Below are 15,976 nucleotides of genomic sequence, written 5' to 3'. Positions count from 1 at the left end.
AAGAAAAGGTCCATTTGCAAAGGAATGCTTTTGTAAATCCCAGTGGTATTTCCTGGAACACTTGTACACATAAACATTCGTGCTGGCCTTGCGTGGAGCGTGTCAGCACGGATGCGGCAGGCGTTTGGAGGGTACCTGGGGAACTCAAGCCAGCCCCACAGCCCCCTCACACTGGCTGTGCTGCCCAGAAACCACCCCGTTTGGGGGCTCACACGCCTTGTCCTCTGCCTTGCTGATGTGCTTTAGCTTTGGAGCATCCCCTTCTTTTCGTGACCCCTGTGTTTGCCCCCAGGGCTGGCACTGCTAGGGTGGGGGGAGCTGCAGACAAGAAGGATGATGCCCTCAAGCAGCCCCCACATGCCCACTCGGGTGGATATTTTTAACGTGGCTCTGCAGACTGGGCAAACACCCAGGCGATCTGCGATGGGCAGCACTTCCCAAGAGCCAGTCTGGCAGCTCCTCCTGCCCATGCACGGGTACAAATCCCCACAGGCAGCGTCACCAAGCTCTTGTTTCACTCCAGCAGTGACAGCGTGAAGTCACAAGTTATTTTTTAGCAAAGCATCTTTTTTTTTTTTTTTTTTTCCTTTTCTTTTTCCCCCCTCCCAGGCCAGCTGCTGCCCATTCATCAGTGGTTGTGACTCCCACACAATGAATGAAGGCGGTGGATGTGCCCTGGCTGCGGTCCCCACCGGTGTCACCCCAGGTTGGATGATGGATGATAGCAGAACATTAATTCGCTGGAAAGTCCCCTCCCCACGCTGGCCTGGCCCAGTGGGACAACTGGGGAGCTGGGGGGCAGAGAAGCGAGAATGCTGCACAGGAGAGGGACATCCTCCACGAGTCTATTAAAGCTGGGTGTTTGCTGAGGTCTCAGCAGGAAGGAAGATGCAAAGCCTAGGCAAAGAGACCTTTTCATCTTTCCCCCCCAAATCGGAGAGCCGTAGAAACAATCATAGGATCACAGAATCACAAGATGGTTCGGTTTGGGAGGGACTTTAAAGACCACCCAGTTCCACCCCCCTGCCCTGGGCAGGGACACCTCCCACCGGAGCAGGTCGCTCCCAGCCCCATCCAGCCTGGCCTTGAGCACTGCCAGGGAGGGGGCAGCCACAGCTCCTCTGGGCAGCCTGGGCCAGCGCCTCACCACCCTCACAGGGAAGAATTTCTTCCTAACATCTCATCTCAATCTCCCCTCTTTCAATTTGAAGCCGTTACCCCTCATCCTGTCACCACCCCCTGATCCAGAGTCCCTCCCCACCTCTCCTGCAGCCCCTTTCAGCACTGAAGGCCGCTCTAAGGTCTCCCCGGAGCCTTCTCTTCTCCAGGCTGAACACCCCCAGCTCTCCCAGCCTGTCCTCACAGGGAGCTGCTCCAGCCCCCTGAGCATCTTCATGACCCTCCTCTGGACTCCCTCCAGCAGGTCCGTGTCTGTCTTGTGCTGGTGGCCCCAGAGCTGGACGCAGCCCTGCAGGGGGGGTCTCACGGTGGAATAAAGGGGAAAAATCACCTCCCTCGACCAGGCTCTTGGCTTGCTTTCAGGCTGCAGAGCCAGACCGAGCTCTAACACAGCGCTGCGCTCATGCCCCCCTGCTTCGCCAAAGCCCGCCGCAAAGCCGGTCTCTAGCAGACAAACACCGATCTCAACTAATCCTGGCACACAAGATCATATCAGCATGAAAGGTGATAAAGAAAGGGGAGAAAACCTGAGTGTGCTCCTGGAGGTTTTGATTGTGTCTGGCTGAAAGGCTGTCACGTGGTGCTGGGCAATGCTCCCGGTTTATTGCCCCATCAGCACAAGGAGGGTGATTTATCCCAGCTTCCCGCAGCAGCGAGGCGGGAGGGATGCTCCTGCGGGCTGAGCAGCCTTAGTGCTGTGCTGTGCGGGAGCAGGCAGGGAGGAGCGTCCTCCCGCGTCTCTAACGAAGGATTTAGAAGTCAATTAAGCCAGGAGGCTGAGCGCCGTGGCTTTTCTCCTTACCGCATCGTCTGCCGGCATCCCTGAAGGTTTGGGAATGACACAGGGGGCTGGCGGAAGGAGAGAGCCGGCTCCTCCGCTGATTTATAACAAGCTTGTGGTTGGCAAAGGAATGTTTAAAGAAATGCATTTCGATGTAGGCTCTGGTTTTCCCAAACGCACTCGGTCACCGCTGCGGGGGTACGGCCACACACAGCGAACCCTGAGGCCAGGGGTGGCAGAAGCAGCGAGGCTGCCCCAGAAACGCCTTTTTTTTATGAACTATGAGTAAACATGGAGATGAATACGACCTACCCTTCCTTTACGAGTCTGCTGAGACCCACACATATATCCCTGTGAAATACAGCCCACCGTGAAATACAGCCTGGTGCGGCGCTCTGCGGAGAGTCCTGCTTGGAGCAGCTCTTTCCTACCACTGCTCGGGAAAATAAGCAGAAAAACTGGCTGCAGGTCTCATGCAAAGGAGAATCACACACTGCCCAGTGGAGCAGCATAAATCAGTTTTTAATTTCTGCTGTATTATTTGGTCATTCGTTCATTTATTCGTTCATTGATTGATACCCAATGGTACGGCACTCCTCACCCTCCTGTACATATCAATAGATATCACTGTCAAGAGACTGCACTCCCCGGCCGAGCAACCCTTGCTCTGGACTCATGTGGGCATCACCTCTTGCAGCAGTGAGGAAAATGGCTTTTGCTTGCTGCAGCACCAAGTTAAATAAGGATTAATTCATGTTGCAGCTTCCAGAGCCAGCTGCGTCACGGCCACGTACCAGTCCTTCCATGCCTGACATCTGCCCATTAAAATCGCTGCGGAAATTCAGATCTGCAAACGTAATTATGCATCTCAGTTCTAATTTAAAACTCTCATTTAACAACTGACTTAGCAGCATCCAAACAGTTTAAGTCACATGGTTAATGCATGAAGATAGGCAGCTCAAAAATAAACCCAAAACCCTCAGAGACTTTCCTGCGACTTCGTACGGCTGAATCAGAAAAGCCCCCGAAGCAAGTGTGGAGTGAGGGGATGCCGGCCCAGAGGCTAAGCCTAGCTTAAAGCTGCTTTTCCCAAAAAAGATGCTGGAGAGCCCAGGGGCTGCGGTGTTTTGAACACCGTGTGCCCGCTTTAGGAGACCTTAGCAGCGAATGCCTGGACATCCATTGATGTGAAGATGTTAGGACATGGGGGATTATAAAATCAGCGGGATGTGTTTCTACCATCAAACAGAAATCGCGGCGGTGATGGGGTTTATTCCAAGTCACACGCAGCAATGACCTAATCCTGTTTGATGGTAAACGCTGGCCTTTGGTCTGCGAGGTCAAGCTCAGGTTGGGAGCAGCCAGCTGCGCCGTTGGCTCTGAAAGAGAACGTAAATGTGGCACACCTCTGAAGTCAGTGACATCTTGATAAATCCTCCTTATCTTCTGTATTCCAGGAAAAAAATTTGAATTGCTCGGTGTTATTTCCCGAGGTGCACCGAGGCAGCATCAGCACCCAACTCTCCATGAGCCAGAATAAGTAAGTGGGCGCTGGGCAGATGTGTAGGGGGGTACGGGGGCGGGGGCCAGGGCAGGAACTAGTGATGGAGGGGGCATGATGTGGCTGGCAGCTGTGAGTTTCGGCTGCTCAGCTGGTGCTCGTGGGTGTTTGTGTGGCTTCTCATTAGCCTCGGTCTTTAACACAGGCTATACCCAACCCAGCTTCGTGCCTCTGTTTACCGCGGTATTGGGAGTGCTTGCTGGAGCAAAGGCTGAGCAACCAGAGCCCAAAGGATGGAAAACCCCCCCAGCCCCAGCGCTGCTGTCCTGAAACCACACAGCACTGCAGCCGGACCCAAACCCCCTTGCAAGCAGTGCAAGGCACTTATTTATTTCCTAGCCAAGCCATTTGCCTCTTTCAGCGCCTTTGCCTATTTCGATGCCTTTGCCTATTCAATTTATTCTCTTTCAACGCATTCCTTTTCCTCCAGCTCAGTACCTGTGCTTTTCTCCACCTCCAGGTATTCAGAGCGGCTTCCCCTCAAGGCCCTGCTGCCCTCTGCATCCCCGACAAGCAGCACCAGCCAGCCGCCATCCTGCTGTCCCTTGCCTTTCTCCCTGCACGGGGACCACCCGCCCGCAGCCTCTCCCTGCATCTGCTGGCGTTGGAGCCGCCCGTCCCGGCGGCTGGTGTTTAATCTTTCGGAGGATGACTCATGGGGAAATGCCAGCCTCATCCGCCAAGAATTCTAAACAGAGGCTTTTCAAAAAAAAGGAGTTGAAGAAAGCAACCATCTGTCTACGGGGAAACGTGCTGTTTTCTTCTCTTTCTGCCGGAGAAGGGACAGAGGGAGGGAGACAAAGCCATGCCAGGCGCTGGGTCTTACCCACCAAATGTGCTTCACCAAGTTTTGCCACCAAAGCCACTCCAGCTCCAGCTCGCTGCATGCTGATGGCGGCACAGGTTGTCATGACAATATCCCCTAAATTAAAAAATCCCGGGGAATTTAACAAGGATTAAACCACCGTGAGTCCGTAGAAGTGAGCCAAGATGTGCCACGGGACTCGCTGGCACCCCACGCGCAGGTTTCTCTTGCCGTGGCCTTCCATCACAAGGAGGATGTTTGGGGTTGTCCAGGAGGGGGGTGTGTGGCTCTCCCCCCATCCCTGGATGTACCCATGCCGGCAGAGATTTGCTCGGGTTAGGGTGGGGATTTTGCTGTCCCTTTTGCAGGAGGAAGGGTGAAGCCACGCGCCCCTGATGCTCAGCTTTGCGGGCTAAAGCCAGGTGTTGCTTCTCCTTTTTGCTCCTGGAGCAGAAACGTGAAACGAAAAGAGTTTCTGGAAAATTGCAATGATGAATTGGGAAACTGCCATCACACAGAATCAGCTTTTATCTTGTTGTTTGAAATTAGGAACCGAGGAAAACGTCCATCTCAGCAGCTCCTAAAACCAAATTACGGAGAGCAGAGGAGCTGGGTCTGATTTAGCTCAGTGCTCGTTCAAACCATCCCACCTCTCAAAACATCGCACGGCTCCAGCTCTGGTCCCACCTCTGCAGAAGGGATCTGCCCAACCTGCCGTTCATTTATTTGTCTCACAGGCACAGCTGGCTTTAATCTGATGCTACAAGACCACAGGGAAAATTCCCAAATCTGTAAGTAGGTAATAAAGAGAAAAGAAATCTGCAAAATACTTGGAAAGTAAAAAACAATCCCCCCTTTGCCCGGTGTTGCTGGGGTGCTGGTGGCACGGCTACAGCCCTGGGGGTGCAACAAGGAGCTTGAGAATGGCTCAGGCCACTTCTAGGAGAGGAGGTGAGAGGGAAGGAGCTCCTTTTGCAAGGGCAGGTTAAATTCCCAGCGCACGTGCTGGATGGACTGAAAGGCTGAAATTATTCCAAGGACTCTCTCATATGCGATCGGTGCTGGCATTGGCGATGCTTTTAAGTTAACACACACCCAGAGAGTTCTTGGTAACGGCAAATATTATCGTCTGCTTCTCATCAGGGTGGCCATTTCAGAAAGCCACGCTCCCTTCTCGCCCCAAGCTCCCCGGCACCCCGAGCACACCACGGTGTAAGACCCCCGCACCCTTCGGCTGGATGGATCGCACCAGCTTTGGTCAAAATGCAACTGAAAAAGCTGTTTTCCATCAAAATCCGTTCAGGATGTGTTTGAGTGTCTCATTTTAGGGTATGCCCGTTCCTTTCTGCCAGTCTGGCCGGTGAAAATGGCCCTCGGAGCACTTTTAGCAAGATTCTAACAGAAGCCCTTTGGCCATGAGGCAGCTCCCGTGGGCATGCTATCAAAAGATAGTTGTTTTTTTTCCATCTGCAAAGTTAAAATTGAGAAAAATGTAAAAAAATTAGACGAGAAACCACGCTGGTGATGGGCAGCTCAGGCCAGCTGGATTCTATTCACCTCATCCTGGGATGAGGGAGATTTTTGGAGGCATCTCAGCAAAGCTCAGGAGGGTCGTTCCTGATGATGCCCAACTCAGGTGGCACCTCTGGGGACAAACGTGGGTGGCGTGGCCGTGGCACCTGCGGTGCGGGAGGCACGGCAGACGCAGCAAGCGCTCCCGCTTCTTGTCCATAAGGGGCTGGTTTTCGGGATGCATGGCTTTCTGCTGGACGCACACGTACGGATCCGGCCCCGCTCCCTGCGCCCTTCATCTGTGAACCTGCCGTAGAGGGCGCGCGGGCAGCCACACCAACCGCTTTCGGCGCATTCACCACGGCTGTATGCAAACCAGGAATTCTTCGTAGCGATGATTTGATTTTGCAAACAGCAAAAATGAAATGATAATCTGTTTTCAGACACTTTGTGGAAGGGAAGACCAGGCCACACTTGCCAAGCGATGCAGTAACAGACCTCCCCCAGCTTCGGTGAGAAGGGCTACACTGGCGTGCTCTGGGCAAACTGCTCGGGGGGAAAATGGTTTGGAAGAGACCTCTGGGTGGGTGGGAGGAAGCGGGTGTCCTGGGCAGGGGCAAAATTAGGGGGAAAAAATACCCTCTGCGAGCAGAAAAGGCAGAGGCGATGGAGGTGTGGGAAGGGCCGTGTCCCCCTGCTTGACTGTCCCCTTCTGTCCCCGCACGAGAGATGCCTGCCTGGGAGCAGAAGAGCTGTCCCTGGGGCAGCCGACCCCGCGGTTGTTGTTAGTGCAGTGCCTCTGCTCAGAGGAATAAGGACTAGAAAAAGATCCTGAGCCCAGTTTGTTAAGGTTAATCTTTTGGGGGGGCTTCACTTATTTTTTTATTTTTTTTCTTTTTTTTTCTCCTGAGAAAAACAGGTATTTCTGTGGCCTAATTCCTTCCAGAAACTTGTGGCCCAAGTCACTGTCATCTTCTGCCTTTGCCCTCCAGTAACTCAGCCCGTAGCTCCAGGATGACTCTCCGCTTCAGCCTGTGGGAGCAAAATGAAATGGAGAGGATGCTTAAAACCTTAAAAAGCTTCCAAAGCACCACGCAGCTCTTCCCATCTGTGCCAGAGCAGCAAGGGATGGCCTTTTATCTCACCGCCTCCAAAATTTTAGGAGAATTAGCTTACTGCCTGCCTTTGAACGTCTCCGCTCAAGTGCTCACCGGAGCTGCTGTGGGCCTGGTAGGATAATCAGGAGGTGGATGGGCACTCCCGGGTGGTCCGCCTGGAAACTCCCCAGCACTCCATGGCTTTCCCATCCCACTAACTGGAAAAAAAATCAAGTAGCTCCGAGGAATCATCCCAGCATTTTGACAGACGTGAGTTATATCCCAGTTAAGCCTTTGTGGCCTTCGCTAGACTGAACAGCCTCTCCTTGTTGGGAGACTTCATCAGCGACACAGGTCATTAAAACGGGACCTCTCTGGATTTACGCTCTGCTCCTCTTACGGCGCGCCAGAGAGCGGGGGATTTTTTTTTTTCCCTTGCGCTCATCTGGTGGGTTTCAGAGGTGTAAGTCCCAGGATGGTCACCTCCCTGGGATGCTGCAGGGCCTTCCTGGGATGCTGCAAGGACCACATGCCTTGGGGCAGAGCAGCCCGAAACAGCGGGGGATGGTGCCGCTGTGCTGCGGGGAGAGGGAGCAGAATGGACCCCGCTCCATGGGCCAATGAACCCACGTTACGATAGATAAAACCAGTTACGATTAAAAGTGGGTATATCCTGCAAAGCGCATAATGCTCAAAAAGACTAATGAACTAATGTTTTGGAGTTCAAAAAACGTGTAGATGTGGCACTTCGGGGCATGGTTTAGTGGGCATGGGGGTATTAGGTCAACGGTTGGACTTGATGATCTCAGAGGTCTATTCCAGCCCAACGATGCTGTGATTCTAACCCAGCAAATTTATTCTGAGGTTTTTCTCTTCCATTTCTGCCATTAAATATACTCGGGGGGAAAAAAAAGTGACTTTTAATATCCCCAAGTGCTGGAAACGTGAACATCTTGAAAACGCCTCGAGAAGACTGGAAACGATCCAGTCACGGAGCACAAAATCTCACGCTCAAACCTACAGCAAGCGTTTCAAAAAGTGACGGCTCAGAGCTGTAGTCATGGTGAACGGTTTGATAAACCAAAATATATTGGGGGGAAAAAAAAAAAAAAATAAGGGAAAAGGGGAATAAGGGCAGCCTCGACGGGAATAGTGGGAGGCTGCCGTGGAAAGCTAGTGGTGGCACAGAAGTGGGGACAAGTCATCAGCACAGAGGAGGATGGAAATACCATGTGTGAGTGACCTGAGTAGCAGAAATAGGATAAAATTAATGGTGTAGGAATGTGCTATGTGTGGGGATGAGTAACAGACATCGGCGATGATACACGTCGTATCCCTGGGAAGCAACGGGGCGTGCGAGGGAGAGGGCAGCTGCGGGGTGCAGTGGGCACGCTGCCCAAAATAAGCCAGATATTTCCATAGCAAAATGGACCAGAATCAGTCAAGAGGAGGAAAAATACTCAAGAGTTTGCCACCGGTTGAAAATTGTGAATTGGGACCTGAAGGGGTTTTGAGGATGGAACAGATAAAGGTGTCCCGAGGGCGCTGGCTGAGCACCATCCCCAGGCTGGCACTGAGAAGGTGCCCGTTGGCTCCTGGAGACGCCTGCTGCTGACTGAAAGGGGAAAATTTGGCACTGCAGGCAGTCGCTGGTATTTTCCTGAATATGCCATATGCAGTGAAATCGAAAAGGGGAGGGATAATGACCTTTAACACTAAGATTACAAAAAAAAAAAAAAAAAAAGAAAAAAAAAGAAAACAACAAAAAAAAAAAGGAAAACCAACCCAAACCATTACCATGATCATTGTAGCATGAAACACAAAACCTTCCTCTCGGAGCCACACAAAGGCGTGTGGAGCACACCAGAGTAATTAATAAAATGAAAGCCCCGCTTCTTGCAGATGGAGATGTGGGGAATAAAGGAGCTACACTGCGCTGAGCTGTCATGCATCGCATGCTACATCTGTTATGGAAATCAGTGGTAGTGGGGCCTTTTGTTCGGGCTAAAGCCCTCCCAACAGGGATTTGGCTGAAGTAGATTTTCTTGTTATTAAACATGATTTCTAGCTAGTTGAGAGCAGATGCTCCTGCAGCATTTGGAACTAATAACCAACCTTCAAGTGTGCAGCATCCCTGAAAAGTCTGGGATGGCCTGCAAGAGCGGTTCCAGCTCGGAGCTAATGCGCTGCCCTGGGTCCCTGCTTTGCACATGAATGCTGCTGACACCAGATGAGCCTTCTGGCCTCCTCGCCGCCAGCAGCTCCCCCCTGTCACCCCCTCCCAGCCTTTTCATCGCCCGGGTTGCCGGGGAGCAGAGCGAGATGCACACACACACACATCCCAGTGCCCTCCCGCATCCCCCCCAGCAGCACAAAGCCCTTCTGGGATTGGAAAGGCACCAAACCCCATGCGCTCCCTCCCTGGCAGCATCCCCTAACCTCAACGACATCCCTCTGATGTCGCCCCCTCCAATGCATGTTTGCTCAAGCCTCCCTGGCCATGCCCTGTGTCAAGCGGGAAAGACCCAGAGCAGCCCAGCACGGGGCCACCTGCTGTGGCCAAAGCCATGGCAATTACCGGTGGGAGTGCAGAGGGAAGGGACGAAGGCAACAAAAAGCCACCAGCACACCCTTCGAGCGGCACGCCATCGGCATAGCACCTCGGTGCGGTGTTTTGGGATAGCACTGCCTTCGTCAACACCAGGGAAAAGCGACCTGGGGAGATGGGATGTGCAACAGCTCGGCAGTTTTTAGGTGTGTACGCGCAGAGAGGATGCAGCTCATCCGCGTTGCCCTAAATTTAGTTGTAGAAGCACGTCCCTCTGTGTTTGAACACCCAAGCTTAAAGTTAAAGCCACAGAAGCGGTAGCAGAGAGCGGGCATCGCAGGAGGACGAGGGTTTCTCTCACAGCTGAGATACCCCACACAACGCTGCCCACCCATCGTGTCGGCTGCCCGCGCGCAGACGTACCCACAGCTCCCCGCCGTGAATCACGGCGGATAAACAGGACGAAGAGCAGCAGAACAGCTCCAAAGCAGACAAACACCAACAAAACCACGGTGCTGTGCCGGCAAGGAGAGGGCGAGACCACCGTGCTGCCGTGCAAAGGCCAGTGCTGCAGATCCCCAGCATCACGGAGGCTCTGCTCCCATCCAGCATTAGTCACGGGAGCCGGCAGCATCGGAGGGAAGCTATTTCCCTAAACGCTAGACATGCTATAGAATAAATGACTCACTGTCTGGTTTAAGGAAAGTCTTGAATCTAATTTGCAGTTATTACAGTCAGGATAAGGTTAATGGCTCTTCTCGGAGTAACTTGAAAGCAGCAGAGCAACCTACGACGGGAAAGTCCTTCCCTGACTTTGGGAGGTCCGTTTTTGGGGGGCAGAAAATGCCCCGCAGCCCCATAAATTGCTTTTGTTCTCCTCTGCCCCTGTTGTTGGAAGAGCTGTGCAGCTTGGTACAATCAGGACTTTCCCAAGGAGGGGAACACGTTCCCCCCGCTCCGGATCAGGCCGTGGAGGCGCAGTGTGGTCCCCACCGCTGCAGCCGAGGTGGTCGCAGGAAAAAGGCTGAGGTTTGGCGAGCAGCTCCTTTGCTGTTACATCCCCGGATGCATTTATCCGAGCGACCTCCTTTTCCCTTGCCTAGTCCCTCCGTGGTCGCCACTAGCTAGTCCTCCGCACTGAGGTCACACAAGGACCCGCCGTAACTCCTCCAGCAGCAGCCGAAGGTGCTCCAGGGTGTTACAGCCGATGCTCACCGCTTATTTCACACGGTGACAACAACCATGTGGAGCCGACGGGTGATGCAGCATCCTCTGCCCTGTTACATCCCAGGGCACCACCACGACCACCGATGCCATTTACTGGCCTGGCTGACCCAGACTCCGGCTGTGGGTGGACACCTTCGAGCCATCCGCAGTGTTTATTTATTCTTCTCCTCCCTCACATCAGGTGCTTGCTCAAGTCAAGGCTCCTTCTGCTGGGGATGAAGCCTTTTTCGGGGCTTTCCCCCCCCAAAAAAGACAGGTGACCCTGGCACAGCCCCTACACAGCTTGACCAGCCAGAGCCCTTCCCCTTCCTCTGCTGCTCATGGGTTATCAGGGACCATAACTCAACTCTCCACACATATATATTTAATAATATTAAATAATATGAGCATTATTTCATCACATATACTGAAAACCCGCTTTATTGCATGCGTGCACAACACGGGCACACTACAGCATGTTAAGTCCTACCAGTATTTTCCTGCTAAAGTGAGTAAAACAACCACTTTCACCCCAAAGTGGCACCTGGGGCGAGCTGGAAGGCCAGCACCGGTCCCACCCACCCGCTGCCAGGGGGCTGTAGGAAGCGGGACCCCAGGAACGCGGTTTAACCAGCACCTCCGCTCCCACGGCGGGGACCCATGGGATTCCCACGGCAGGTCTGGGGGGGGCCCTTGCTCAGCCCCCTCCTCGCTCAGCACGGGTGGCCGCGGCAGAGCAGGGATGTCCCCGCGCTGTGCAAGGCAGCTCCGCCCCCTTTCGCAGCCTTTCTGCAGCTTGGCTATAAGCAATCCCTTCCTGACTTCCAACAGCCATTTGCAAGAGGAAAAGATGGATCAGCTCGAGGAGGACTTGGCGGAATTTGTGCCACGGTGTGTATGTGACAGCGACGAGCTGGAGTTGCCAGGACTGGTGCTTCTGCGAGGCGCGTGCATCAGCGGGCTAAAAAAACCATTTCCCCATTTGACAGCCGCAGGAAAGCTTCCTTTTTCACAGATCTTTTTTCAAATTGGACGAGATCTTTTTTATTTTCCTCAGATTGCTTCTCATCCCTTATCCTCCAAACTAATTTAGGGAGGATAAAAAAAAAGAGACACTTGGCAGAACATCCCTCCTCGACAGCAAACAACTTCTACCGTCGCAGGGCTCTTGGGAAGGGGGTCCCAGCATCCCCTCACCGAGGCTCAGCCCACTCCAAGGTCATTTTGGACACTTAAGGGATTCCTGGGAAGTGGAAGGAGCTGAATGGGCTGCAGGGAAATATAAAAGTTGCTTCTGTTTGAGCCTAGAAACCAGCAACGACCGCGGTTGCGGCCCCATGGACGGCAGCTCTGCTGCAGCTCCTGCATCTCGGTTGCTTTTGGAGAAAGGCTGGCAGCGAGAGCAAGATCGGAATGAGATGGGAAGTCCCTGGGAAAAAAAGGTTAATGAATCTTCTGTTAGAAGAAAGGAGTTTGTTAGGAAGAAGCCCAGTGATCTGAGAACTACTAATTACTTGCTTTTCAGCAAATAATCCCTCCCTTAGGAAAGGCAGCACTGCTACGTGAGGATTAGGCAACAAGATGCCATATTGACATCCAACTATTCATTAGCCAAGTTTTCCCCGTTTCTCTCTGCAGACCGGCTACGAGAACCAGGCCAAGGGACAAGGAACAAGCCGTCTCTTCCTCGGGCTCTCCTCCCTGTCTGCCGCCAGCCCCAGAGGGGGAGCCAGGGCCACCAAAGAGCCAGCACCACCGAGCCCCACGCCCACAAACCGAAATAACTACTCGCAAGAGCTTCGAGCAGCGACCAAGGTCTGCGGAAAACACCCGTAAATATCCACCAAATAGCCTAAAGGAGGCATTTCTAAACTCTCAGTGAGCAACACGGGGTGGGTTTGCTTGGGTCACCCACCTTCTCCCCGCTGGGCTTGCTCCTCGCTCGAATCACGCGCCGAGGACGCCCTCGTTCCTAGCAGCCCACGGAGCGAGGAGGCGCCGAATCGCCCGCGCTCAGCGCGGTGAGGGTTTGCCACCCCCTCGAGGTTGGGTGCCAGGTCTCTTCCCGCACCACAAAGCAGCCCACCGCGTTTAGAAACGCTGCTCTCCCGGGGATCCCCCGCCCCCCCAAGGACTGGCCGCAAGGGGTGAGTTTTAGCGAACCGCCTCGATTACCGTAAGCGATTGCGCAACCCCGTTGGGCAATCAAAGAACCACCGGGAAAAAAAAATCAGTATTGCGCAAGTGAAGTGCTTTTTGGAAGCGGACGGAGCCGTGGCGATCTGCCAAGTTTGTTTTCCAGGGATCAAATGGTGCTGAAGAGAAACATCTGACCAAGCCACCGCCCACAACCGAAAATACTTCTGATACACCCCTTGCTGCCTTCAGCAAGCGACTGGAGAGCTGATGGGGGTGATCATCTTCCCACCGCCACAATCAAACCGCGCTTCTGCAGGTGTCACCTCAGCCCAGGCTCTAGTTTTTGAAGGGGAAACCCTCTGGTCCTTCCTCTTGCTCCGAGGTTGGAACCACCGTTGGCCAAAGGCAGCAAGAAACGCTTCATGCGAACAACAAAATGGGCAATTCTGGTCTAAAGGAAATGGTAGAAGTAGCAGCAGTAAGTGAAAAAGAAACACTGGCAAGGTTAGGGGCTTTAGACAGAGCCACCAACTTTCTTTTGGAATGTTAGAAGAAAAACGTAGGTGAATCAAGACATCTCCATGTGCTTAGAGCAAAATAAAGGAGGACTGAGCTGCTGGCATTAAAGGAGTATAGTGATCAACTAGCGATCGCCGTTGTTTAATGGAAAATGGATCTTTATCTCCTTTCTGTAGGAACCTAAGGATGGTTTAAGAGTACCTTTAACAGTACCTTCCTAATCCACACTGTTTGACTCACGAGGACGCCTCGGTGTAACACAGGAGCGACACGAAACCAAGCCTGCGCACGCTAAATGCGTCAAAAATTCATTACGAACTTTGACGGATCTCAGAAACGAAACCGGAGTCACCGGGAAGGCACATTTCTAGCGAGGCTTCACAAAGAGGTTCTTTCTTCGTCCTAACCTCCTCCACAACCTTACCACGACCCAAAAAACAGCAGAGGTTTGAAAAGAAATAGCAAAACCCGGGAGGAGGTTCGTAGGTCACGCAGAGCGTGCACACCTGTATTGCTTTACCAAGTGTGAGCAAAAACCAGCTGCGCCGCAGCCAGGAGACCACCGAGCACCCGGCCATGTGGGGCCAGAAGGGTTACGGTGAAGCTTAGGGTGGACGTAAAAGCGCTACTAGTAGAAAGGCTGTGGGGCCCAACGGCTCCTCCAGCATTTGTAGTTCTGATAAAGATTCCAAAACACCAAAAAAAGAGCGCTGAGAGGAACCACGCGGCTGCTCAAATATGAATTGGGAAATGCCCTTTACAGCAAGAGATTCAAAGTTATCAAAGGAGTCAAGCCGTTTGGTTCTTGGCGACTTACAGTGACCTGCAGGCTGTACTTAAATTCGGTAACCAGGAGCGTGTCAATCTGACACACGTATTAACGAGAGGGAAAGACCAAAGGTTGAAACAAGACAAGTTCAGGCTACAAAGACGAGGCAGCTCTTCAGAAATAAGGACAATTAACCCCTGGCCAAACGCCCCCCACCGCGGCAGCCTTGCCAAAGGAGTTTCCCCACCTCCAGCTCCACGTGGAGCTGCTGCAGGGCTGGCGTTTCAAGGAGGAAGGGGGGACAGCGGTCCCCAGGAACTCCAAAGCTGCTGGAGGGGCACTGCAGCAGGGAGTGACACCACCCCGCACCCTCCCACCAACCTGAGCCACCTTCTAGCACAGCGGGGCGTTCACTCACACGGTGGCAGCATCTACAAACCCAGGGAACTAGACCTGGCTCGATTATCTTCGGAAATAGCAAAGGATGAGGGGGGTCAGCACAGGGTGGCCACAAGCATCAGCAAGATAAGCAAGTGGTGGGACCTTCTGCCTGAAGATGTAGAGCGACCACACATGGTCCAGTAGACCCCCAAATGAAACACTTTGAAGCTCCCTTGCCTTGACTTCACAAGTTTTGGGGAGAAAACCTTGTAAAGGCGGTGAGGATGACAACCCCAGCTGCGCTCAGCATCATGTCCTCTGGTGTCTAAACGTGAGCCTGACACCTAGCAGAGCTGAGGTGTTGGGAACAACTCTTCCAAGAGGAGCCACAGCACCCACGAGGTCCCAAGGGGCACATCCCTTGGTTAGGAAAGCCTGGCTTGGCTGAACTCACAGCGGGCAGCAAAGAACAGTTCCTAGGGACGACTGGAACACACGAAACCTTTCAAAAACCAGCACTCAATGCTCTAGAGGCGAAGGAAACCAAACTTCTCTTGTGTGCTGGCACCGCTCTCCTCTGCCATTTTTGGGAAACACAGCTCAGGTAAGTAACCCACACTACATACCCAAATATACCACCAGAGAACCCAAAAATACCACCAGAGAACCCAAATGGCTATTTCTAGGGGAAGACTGATTTCTGTTCAGATCAGACCCCAATTCCCAGCTACGCCTGAGAGCCTGCAGCTCAGTACAATTATGTCCAAACCACGCCAGTTTTAATGAACTAACACACAAAGGCTATTTCCACTACAAGTCAATTACTTTTTTTTTTTAATTCAAAGAAAAAAATGGTATTTTAATAAATACTGCAGAAACATTAACCAAACATACAAAGTGACTTCAACAATTAAAAAAAGTAATGAATGTCCTGTTTTATAACAGTTATAACTTATTTTTTCCACAATATTTAAATACAGAAAGCACTTACCAGCTATTTTGTAATACTGCCCTAAGCGCACTGTTGCATCAGTCAAAGCTTATTACGGTGGTAAAAATGTCTTTTGGGGGAAATAATCGGAATGGGTGTGGGTTGGGTTTTTTTCTTTTTCTTCTTATCAGATGAAACAAAGTGCCAGGAACACACAGAACTGAGTTTTAGTTATGGTAACCCTTTAGCTTTGCACAAGTTAACATGAACACTTCAAAAATGAAGCATTACCCTTGGGAGCAAAACGCTTGTCCTCAAAACAAGCGATAGCCACACTGGTTAGAGCTTACAGAATCCTTCTTTTGAGAGAAGCTATGAAGTTAGGTCAGTCAGTAAGCAGCTGCAAACTATTTTAAAGGCCGATTTATTTAACGTTAACAACAGTATTCAGTAAGTAAAAAGGAATTTGACTTAACTGGTTCACCAATGTTGCACGATTGTTGTCTGGATACGTATCTATTAATCTTAAAGACTAAGGGCAGTATCCA

Source organism: Leptosomus discolor, chromosome 5 (genome assembly GCF_034619465.1).
Source record: "Leptosomus discolor isolate bLepDis1 chromosome 5, bLepDis1.hap2, whole genome shotgun sequence".
Lineage (NCBI taxonomy): Eukaryota > Metazoa > Chordata > Aves > Leptosomiformes > Leptosomidae > Leptosomus > Leptosomus discolor.
Note: the sequence above shows the minus strand (reverse complement) of the source record.